Below are 11503 nucleotides of genomic sequence, written 5' to 3' on the forward strand. Positions count from 1 at the left end.
ATGCTTGACACAAAATCGGATATGTGCACTTGGGACCATCTTCTCAAATGCAGGTTTGAGCCCTTTCTGCTTATCACTAATAACAACCCATCCAGCTACATCCTCCTTGATCTTCAAGTCCTTGCATAAAAGTTCCAGCTAAAAACCAAATCCATGAGTCCTTATTCTCCATCTTAACCATTACATATGCAACAACACAGCTTGTGTTATTGGCATCTAAACTCATTGCTGTCAAAAGCTATCCCCCAAAAGCACTTTTCAAGTGTGCACCATCCAAGCCAATCACACTTCTATAGCTAGCCTTGATTCCATTCTTCAAGGCTCCCAAGCAAATGTCTATTCTTTTGAAGACTGGATTCTTGGAAGTGCTGCTAAAATCACACTTAATATCCACTATAGTATCTAGATCAGCCCTCTTCAACTCATTTCCATAGTCTCTCAACCTTGGAAACTGATACTTTATAGAGCTGTCAACTTCCAGGAAAGCTGCCCTCTTCACCTTATAAGCCATTTGGCTTGACCCTTGCTCTAATACTGGCAGACATTGTCTTAGATAGTGAATTTGCAACACCAAATGACAATTTGATTAAACTCACATTCAAATAGCTTATAAGAAAGAAATATTAACTTTGAATGTTTCAAGTAAATATACCTGGTTTTCAATGTTCATTGAGAGCAATCTGGTCCTTAAACTTTGCTACTAAGAATCTCTGTTTCACCATGTTGTTGTTATACTTCCTTCCTTGTGCAATTGTGTTTTGGATTGTAACCCTTGATCATCAAAGTATCCTCATGTTGCATTTTTGAAGTACACAGCTCGAATAGGCAATCTTCCTCCTTGCATATGACCGTTAATCTTATTTTGTCATTCTTCAAAAAAATATACTCCCAGCTGCCTTATACAACCATCTCCCGAAGAGCTTCTCTCAAAATTTGAATTGTGTCGAACATCATCCCTAACTTGAAAACAGGTCTTCTCATATCAGTTTTAGGGTTAAAGTACAACCATATCTCCCCCTTTTCTCCATCAGAGTTAACAATGTAATTAGGTGGTTCCTCAACAGACTCTTGCTCAGCAAACATGTCTTCATTTAGGGATGGCAAAAATCCCCATTGGGTAGGGTACCCATCGGGTATTCGACCCTAACGGGGAGAAATTCGGGGGAAATCGGGTAACGGGGATGGGGATCCCCAGTATTTGAATTCTGAAATCGGGTACGGGGCGGGGATGGTATTTTGATCGCCATCCCCATACCCACCCAATAAGAATTATCTAATATATATATATATATATATATATATATATATTATTTATAAATAAATATTTGTAAACTTCATCTTTTGTCAATATTTAAATTATGTTAATAAATATGTTAAAAAAAAAAAATTTCTTTTAATAAAATATCTTTATCAATATATCAATTTTCCTTGATTGAAATAAGAAATTTATTTTATTTTAATGTTGGATTTAACTTTATATTTTACAATCCATAATTATTTGTATAAATTTTAATATAATAAATTAGTAATATTGTTAACGGGGATTGGGGCGGGTATGGGGACCTAATCCCCAATGGGGACGGGGACGGGGAATCCCCGATATCTTATTACGGGGATTGGGGCGGGTACGGGGATGGAGAATGAAGTCGGGTATGGGGATGGTAATTTGATCCCCTTACCCTACCCTCCCCATTGCCATCCCCATTATCTTCAAAATTTGGTTCCTCATGTTGCAGACTAGACCTCTCTCCAATAGTACCTCCACTCTCTCCTTTTCTGTGTGAAGCTTCTTTATGCTCAACATCATCTAAAAGAGGTATAACACAAAATAGAAAGGGGACAAATATAAAACTCAACAAGCAGACAACAAGACCACACATAGCCAAACTATTCACATGGGAGACTAAACAACTCAATCTTTGCTAGGACCACACAGCAGTATTAGGACCCAATATTAAAAGGCAAAATCAATTCAACAACAACTTGGCCTATATTAAAAGCATATGCACACGGTTTCAACGATCCAGCAGCTTCACAAACTATATCAAACACTCATTTTCATACTTTACACCTCACACCAACCCTCAATCTCAGCTATAAACATACATCCCCAAACTCAGAAACTCGAAAATCTAAAAAGCCATTAACTTTTTAGAAACCCTACAAATCGACCCCAGCAAACCATAGCAAAACCCTTTAAATCCTACACCAATCATTCGAAAATGAATATTTCGACCAAAAATAGTTACATAGTCATCCACAAACCCTGTAAATTTAAAAACCCCAATTTTTTTTTTTTCAAAAACCCTAGAAACAAAGACCATCAATCCGTACACACAAATTGCAGCAGATTGGGCGCAATCAAAACTCACCATAATTAGGGAGCTCATCATTCTTTATCGGGTTCCAACTCGGATCCCTTTCCTTCACTATTTTAGCCGGATTTCACCTTCAGTTGTATAGGTTTTGAATTTGAACGGGATCAAAATCGAAATTATGGATTTGGGGATTACGGGTTTAGAGATTGCAGGTTTGGGGGTTACGGGTTTGGGAGAGAGTCGAGGTTTTCAAATTTTAGGGTTTGAGGGGAATTACGGGTTCTGTCTATGTCTCAAACTACCGTAATAAAGGCCAAGGGGCAAGGGCAAATTCATCAGTTTACAAAATTGGCGTCTTACATGGTGTTGAGCTGGCAAGTAGAAAACTGGCATGTCAGCAAGCAACTGGATGAAATGGAGGGAATGGACCCGTTGGATTGAATATTTTGAGTTCATGGACGTTTGGGATTAAATCATAAAGGCAGGGACTGAAACGAGGACGAAATCATACTTCAGGGACTAAACAGAATTTTACCCAAATTTTTTTCTTTTAAATGTTTTAATTCATTTGAAGTCACCCTATGTAGTTACAATTATAAAGAGTAAGAGAATGAAACTAGGCAAAATTATACTATCATAGAGCAATTTTAAAATGAAATATGTGAATTAAGAAAGTGGTATATACTCAAATCAATCAAGAATACTCGAAAACACATTGAATGGAATTTCAAATACGTAAAATCATATCCCTCTGTATCAATCTTAAGCATTGAAGAGAGATTTAAAGACTAAATGCACACCAAATTAAGTTCAAATTGATCCATTTTGATTTTTTTTTTTTGGCTTGATAAAATTAATGTTTGATGAAAATTATACAGATTAAAGCATATTCTTCTTCGATATCACTCTTAATCATTCTTTCCTTTGTAGTTTTGCTCTATTATTTATATCACTATAGCAGGAAACATCATTTCTGAAGGCTAAATTCGGCCGGAAAAGACATTTTTTAGTCGGAAATACGTATTTCCGACCAAAAATCTCCGTGGGTGGTGGTCGGGAATATTCTCGTCATAAATACTCTATTACTGACCAGTCGTTGGAATAACAAGCATTTTCGACCGTATTTTGCCATCGATAGTGACGGAAAGATTAATTTTTCTATCAAAATATTCCGTCGAAAATATTTTAATGTCGTCGAAAATACATTATGTAAACGATGACATCATGTATTTCCGACAACATATTTATGACGACTTACTTCGTCAGAATAATTATTTCTGACCAAAATGTTTTACTATTATATATTGACCAATAGCATTTGTCAAAACTAATTATTTTTTACAATAGTATTTCCGAGGATTTGGAATAAAAATTATATTTTCAAGCATTTTTTTGAATAAAAATAAGATTCCACAACAAAAAATATTAAGTTACATTTTATTGAACCAAGAAATTCATCATCGAGTCTTATAAAATAGAGAAAGTCATAACAACCATAATTGTAAAAATACTACGGAATTAAAAATAGAACATAAGCAAAGAATAGAGGAGAATAAAAATATTCAGCTCTTAATTCATATCTTCATTCTTCACTGCTTCTTACTTTTGGATAGAGAAGTCTTCTACTAATTTAACATTAGCAAGGACGCTAAAGGCCGGTTCTCTGCTCTGCAAAGTCATCCTCGTCCAGCGGCTCCTTAACGCGCAGGCTGGCCTTTGGGCCTTGCCATCGCCATGAGGTCGACTGCCGAATGGATATTGGATCGCTATTGCTCAAGGGGGGCCATCGAATGGAGTGTTGCTCAGGGCTTGTTAGATTGTTCTGGCTGGGATGGTGAATGGTGGTGGTCGTGCTAACTGATCCGGCGATGGCAATGCCACAGGTCTGGCTCGAGGGTGGTGGGAGGTGTCTGGTCCTGGATTGGGGTTTTATTTTTCTTTCTCCGTCTTGCAGTGGTTTGAGGCAGCGTAGCCCATGGGGTTTGGGTCACAAGCGGTGTGATCGTGGGGCGGATCAAGGCTGTACGGGTCGTGGCGGCGACGGTGTGGGGTGCGAGGGCCTGGATCGGGGTTGGGTGGCGGCCTGGCTTGTGCGGTGCGGTTTTGGGTCGCTGGCGGTGTGACCGTGGGGGTGCAGGTCACGGCGGCGTGAGGAGGACGGAAAGAGGCTTGGCTGGTTTGTACGACAGAGAGGTTGGAGAAAATGGACTTGGACCGGGCTAATAGGCCTTGGGTGGGCCTTTGTTTGGTGGTTGTCCTCTATTTGGGCTTTAAGTTTCTGGGCTTGGGTCTTACCCTAGTCCAGTTGATTTCAATTTGGGCTAAGGTTTAGCTCTTGGCCCAACTCTATGTTTTTAGTTTTATCTAATAAATTCAATAATTTCCTTGTATTAGGAACCTAGATCTCTAGCGCATCTAACGTAGTACCAATAGAGGATCTCCGCTATCTCTACGATCTGAAATGTATAATGAGTAGGTCTATTTCTATATATCATTTTGGGTACTACCACTACTTTATTGTCTGTCTATGTCTTTAAATGACAGCGGAATGGTATGTAATGACATATTCTGGTTTGTATTGATTATACTATTTTGCCCGGGGCTTGATTAATGTAAAAGTATAATGTAAAACTTATGCATTTTGCAGAGATTGGAGTACAAAATTATTTAAAACTTAAATGAGTAAAAAAAAAAAAAGGTTAAAATTGGGAGAAGTTTTCATGGTAGTGTTCTGTCATTAGAGAATAGAGAAAGAAACGATAAACGATCATATGAGAGTATGAGACTTAATTTGACTTCTACGGATTATCTACTTGATATATATACTATGGTTGTGAATGGATTCCACTATCAGATTATGACACCGGAAAAAGCTCAGTGTCCGATCAATGATGGCTCTGCGCAACTTATCCACTTTTATTTTCCATGGATTTGTGTTTATTAGTGGGAGTCCAATCTACGCTTAGTCTTTACTTTCCAAGCGTCAAATCATCCAGTGCACATTAACCACGTATTAGGAGACAACATGTACATTAGGCCACTTTGGTTTTTCTTTTTGGCGAAATGTATATCAGGATTGTCTCCCATCTTGACATGGTTGCTTCAAATTGATCATCATAATTAATTACCAATTCGCTAAGCTGACAAAGCTTATAGTGTGGCCTAACCAAATGAGACTGTGAGAAAACGAAGTCCATGTGAAAGCATAGGCAACTATAGACAGGAGTGTGGTTGCATATCTTAGTCTAAGAGCGATGGGTTGTCTTTGGAAGATTAGACAAATTATATTTAGGGCTCCCATTCTGAAGATGGTGGTTTGGTTCCAGGGTGTCTGGCTAGCTGGGGGGTGTTGGTGGCTCTCCATAAAGGTTTGTTTGGCGGATTCGGATTCTTGAACGATTGATCATGACAACCATGGTGCCAATATGTTCGGCATATGGATTTCCATGGCCAGCTCTGATGCGCGGGATGCAAGTGGTGCAACACATATGTAGTTTTGATTAGCATATGATTTGTATGATATAAAATTAACATGTGTCAAACTAGTTAGTATATATGTAATTCATCGTCAAAAGTAAAATATATTTCAAGTTTGTGATTTATTATATGCCTTGAACGTATTTTATGGTTTACCTCGAGCTTTTGAAGTTTGAGAACTAATTCTAATATAATATGATATATTAAATGGTGTCAGATGTATCTTTTAAAAAAAAAAAAAAAAAAAAAAAAAAAAAAAAAGAGGTACTTTCATAATTTTGGCAAGAGAGAAACTTAGAAGTTCATGAATCTGTCAAAGATAGCCAACAATTGTCACATCAGCCTATCCATTTCATGTTGTTATTATGGGTGTACACAGCTTTTCCCTCGCTTTCTCTCTGTCTATCAATTAAGGTCATTGAAAAAATCATTGGACTATAGACAGAGAGCACATGCAGAGCTTGTCTGCACTATGAACCACAGGACTCGCTTGATAAAGTTAAGATTCTATTTCAAGACAGCATCTAAAGCTTAAGACCATTTTAACTTAATTAATTGGCAGGTGATTTTGATGTTAAGACTAATGATGGGACGGAATTTCCATGAAGCCCTCTTAATGAGCATGTGTTTTTTTATTTACTTTTTGAAAAGCTTAATGAGCATGTTATGTACATGGGGAGTTGAGAAGTTAATATGAACGTTTCTTTAACTTTAACATGTGAAATGTGTTCCCACAAATTGTGCTGTTTCAATCTCTAACCTTTTTTTCTTTTGGGATTTTAAACGACAGCGTAGCTCTCACTTTATTTTTGATTTTTAATGTTAATGAAATTTAAATTCATTATTTTATTTTTAATCTCACTGAGTCTTAAAATGCACGTAACTTTATCTTTTATTATATTTTTTTTTATCTTTTATTATATTTTGATATTAATGAGATTTGAATTTATAATCTCTAATTAAATCAAGTGACTAATATATTACAGTTTACCGATATGTCTACAATACAAATTTTTTTTTTTTTTCTCATTTCCTTTTAATGCGGTAAAGTGCTATGGGCCAATCCTCACCGCCGTGAGTTGATTCTGCATTGGTTCCATTACTTGGCATCAATATCGTGCTTAACTATATATGATGTATATTGATCATTTGGCTAGTACTCGATTAGAAAGTGCCAAAGTATATCTACATGATCATGGAATGGTTTGATCAGGATTTAATTTATGAGCCAGCGACAAGCGTCTACATCTCATTATATGAGCCTTTCTTGAAAAAAAAAATTATAAAAGGTAGTTCTAGTGTTGGATCAATAGTGTTTTGATGAGAATGAAATCTGTTTCAACCAAACTTGAAATGATGAACCGCATATGTCCAGGACAGATATTTATCATGTAAATTGCATGAGCAAGAAGTCATTGAATTATCATGTTTTTCTCACCATGGCGCTGTACAAGCAAATGGTTGTCACATATTCACTTATAACTTTTATTTAGTTATTTTGATTTTGTGATGTGAGATCTTGGACTAAACTAAATAATCTTGAAGATAAAAAAATGATGAGCCGGAAAAATATATTTGGGAGTTGCCATGATGGACTATGGATTGTGTTCCTTAAGTTTGATTAGCCAAAACTCCTAAATGTTACTTTTATTTAATGAGGTTAATTGTAGTGAAGAATTATAGTTATTTAATTTATTGAGCACTCCTATATATTATTGTTCAAGTTTTTGGTATCACATTCATCCATGTGAGTTTGTGACTATTTTAATTGTGTAATGTTTCTAAGAAAAAAGAAAATGAACAATTAACACATTTAGTTGAAAGTTATGAATGGTTTTTGTGATTGCAGTGGAGCTGAATAGTACTCATGTGATTTGAAATAATTTTGTTACAATTTGTTTGTTCGAATATACTTGAAAAATCATGTATATCCGAGCTATATATCTAATTATGCTACTTTTGTAATAGAAATCTCAAAACTCAGCTAAATGTCTGACATTTAGCTAAGTATGTGATTGTTTGATAGCATATCATTTTTTTTTTCTTGTTTACTTCCTAAACATGCTCTTACTTTCTCTGGCAGGGTCGGCCTTGCCCATGGACATCATTGGCGACAGCCCAGGGCCCAACATAGAGGGGGGCACCAGATTTTTTCAATAAGATTATATGTGTGTGTGTGTGTGTGTGTATAGAGAGTAGAATGTAAAAAAAAAAAATCAGATTTCCAGACACATAATGTGTCTTTACTTCTTCTTCTTCCAACGCGCAACGGCATCCAAGCGTCTCTTGCTCTCTCTAAAGTCCCAAACCTTGAAACTCAGCAAATTTTTTCTTTAAATTGGTTTCAATGGTTACTCAATTCTTCAGTTCATTCTCATCCATCACCCAATCTTTTTCCTCTCTATGTTTCTATTATTCTACGGTGATCATACAAATTTTTCAGCTTTCCATCAATGTAGGCTGAGGTCAAATCAAAATTGGTATTGGGTGTTCTTCAAATTTGATATCCAATGAAAATTTGGATATCAAAAGCCTTGTTACTTATTTTTTGAGTTCTGTTGATTTTTAACAACCTGCTCATTCATTGGTTTCAATTTTCAATATTAGGTGTAATTGGAAGTTGGAGTTGCAAGTCAATCTCGATCAGAAAAGAAAGAACAAGAAGGAAAAAAGCCAATTCCAGATTTTCGGGTATTGTTCTATGCTCCCGTGTTTATCAATTATCATTCAAAGTGATTTCTAACAACTTGCTCATTCATCGGTTTTCAATTGTCAATATTAGGTACAATTAGAAGTTGAATTTGCAAGTCAATCTCGATCAGAAAAGAAAAAAACAAGAAAGAAAAAAGCTGATTTTAGATTTCCAGGATAGTTGGGCACACATAAATTTTTTTGCCCTGGGCATCAAAAAGCTCAGGACTAGCACTGTTCTATGGTACTATTGTGCTGATGGACGTAGACACATGTTGGCTAATAATAGTCGCTAATGATAATATTAGATCACTAGTGATTTGTAAATCAAATTAAATTGTCTCATAAGTATAAAATTTATACATAATGTATAAAGTATGTACACATCGGCCTTAAACTAGTCGTGTTCTCGCATTTCTAATTTATTATTATTTGAACTCTTATTGTTCTCTGCAAATTTAATCCATGTTGTTAAATCTCTAGCTTTTCTGTCAAGTATTATGTAAATTGAAAATGTGGCTCTAACGAACATCCCTTATATGATGATGATTCACTAATGTGACATGTAAAATTATATCGTAATTAAAATGATCTTAAGATTTAGATCAATACTCTTAACTCTTTGTCAACAATTAGAAATATCGAAACTAAAATATCGAATTTGATAAAAAAATATTATATATAAAAATTTTAGTCCACCTCATTTTTGAATATAACAGGTTGGAATCGATGAGTCACGGCCCTACAATACTAAACAACATCCGAAACGCATTCCACTGTCATCTTGTTTGTCCATGTTGATTCCATCCGCTTCAAGGTTGCCACCTGATCATAGATTTAAAATGTCATAAATTCAACGTTTGAGTGGAACTTTTTTCTAGTGTTCTGCCAAACGTCAGTATGGTCGGTCATAATGTAAAGGTTAATAATTAAAGATTATTGGATTTCAAAGGTTAAAACTCCTTTATTTGGTATAAAGGAAACGAACCACTTCCACTAAGCTCAAGACTTTTGCTACCAACTTATTTTGCATGCATTAATAAAATTCCACAACATTTTTGAACATAAATCACGGAATAAGATAATCCTACATTTCTGTTATGAAAGTTCTAGTAATTATAACTTCAAAAATTCATACATTAAAAGAAAGAAAAAGATCTTTTAGGGATAAGCAGCTACTTTAAAGATGTTGCATCTCCTTTTAGCAAGGATCATTATCATCACGATCGAGATGAGATATATTCTACCTCATCTCCTTTTGATGTGCCTGAGGTGTATCCAATGAATTGAATCTCTATTGGTTTCGTTAGCATCCACATCAAGCTTTATGATAAGCATTCATGGAGGTTTGGTTAGTACTGAAAGGATCCCAATATCTGGTTAATCATGGAATGGTTTGGTTAGGACTTTATGAGCCAAGGACAGGCATATCTACATCTAACTATTGCAGGCGCTTTTGTGGACATGACATGACCAAGAAGAGTAGTACCATACTCTTGGGTCACTAATGATTTCAGAATCAAAGCGGTCTCAACTCTCAAGTAACCTTATTATGAAAAATTCTTGCGTATGTCAGATGTATTAGACACGTAGTACATCTAATCAATTAGATGACAATTTTTTCTTTCTTTATTTCAAAATTATCTCTACTTTTTAAAAGTGTAATACTCAAAATATCCTCTTACTGGACACTAATTAGTCAGTCGTGGTGCGGTTGCCCCACGCAAGAATCTCTCATATATTGCACACATATTTCATAGTGAAATTTGATCACAGTCTAGATCTCCAATTGTCTAGAAGTGTATCTACAATATGTGTTTTGCATCATACCGTATAAACTAAATTACATGTCGTTACACTCGGAAATCAACTAAACTTACATCGAGAAATCCACTGCAATATAAAAGATCATGCATAGAGCATGCTTAATATTTCAATTAGTGACACAGACGCCCTCTAACACTGAAACTAGGCATGACTCATGAGTTAGAAGATAAACATTTCTCATGTAAGTTAAATGTGAAAAAAATCATTCCGTTAATATATTTCATGTTATACCATACATGAGTCACGGCTATATAATGAAATAGTTGTTGAATGTTGATATTTGTATTTAATTTGAGCACTTAGTTTTAGATATTGGAGTAAAGTAATTGATGTTGTAGCATGAAATAACCTACAATAACAAATGAAACTTCCAAGATATTGTTTACGTATCAGAGTGATGTTTGACATAATGTTTGTTGCATTATTAATAGAAATAGAATTAGGAAAGACAAATGTCTTGTATTTATTGAATACTGCCAATCTCTTATATTAATAATGAGTTTTCAGTCATATATTAGAGGATGGTAGTATCCCCTTGTTAATAATGCAGTGCATGTGCATTGAATAAGATGAGTCAGATTATTGTGACTACTTTCTAAAAGTTAGTGACTATGAAACGTCTCTAAAAGTTATTGAACAAACATCTTCGATAATTTGACATTTTTTTTTTTCACAAAGCTAACAAATCGAACCAAATTACGAGTACTAGAGAGCTCCGAGAATAGAGGGACGAAAATTAGGGTTTTGGAAACGCACAGAAGCGACTGTTGCCTGTCCGGCGGCGTCCCAGCATCGACCATAGGTCCAGGCCTCATCGATGAGTGGAGGATGTTGCCGGACGGGATTGTGGGGGCTTGGGGTTCCAATTTTTGGTATCCGGTTCGACCTTCTTGGTCGTGTATGATTTTTCGTCCCTCTCAGGCGGCGGTGCAGGCGGGCAGGATGGATGGTTGGCGATCGACGCAGGCTTGGAGCAAGTGGTCAGAGGCTGGATCGTGGCGGCGGTTTTCCATGGATCGTACAACGCTGACTATATCTCCGGGGTTGGTCGATCGGAGGAGAGTACAAGGGTGTCGAACTTTCAGGCGGAAGGACGAAGCCGGGCGACAAGGCACGGCGAGTTTCTCTCTGATTCTCGGTGTGGGCTCATCGAGATCTGGCTTTACGCCTGGATCTGGCCGACAAAAATT

General features: G+C 36.1%; 1 long non-coding RNA gene across 1 annotated transcript; it reads left to right on the forward strand.

The window, feature by feature from the left end:
* Positions 1-8043: 8043 nt before the first annotated feature.
* Positions 8044-8701, forward strand: LOC121049775. The gene is made up of 3 exons (XR_005801317.1): positions 8044-8275; positions 8403-8486; positions 8578-8701. It is a non-coding gene; the product is annotated as an uncharacterized LOC121049775 (long non-coding RNA).
* The last annotated feature ends 2802 nt before the right edge of the window (positions 8702-11503 follow it).

This window comes from Rosa chinensis, chromosome 6 (genome assembly GCF_002994745.2).
Source record: "Rosa chinensis cultivar Old Blush chromosome 6, RchiOBHm-V2, whole genome shotgun sequence".
In the NCBI taxonomy this organism is placed as follows: domain Eukaryota; kingdom Viridiplantae; phylum Streptophyta; class Magnoliopsida; order Rosales; family Rosaceae; genus Rosa; species Rosa chinensis.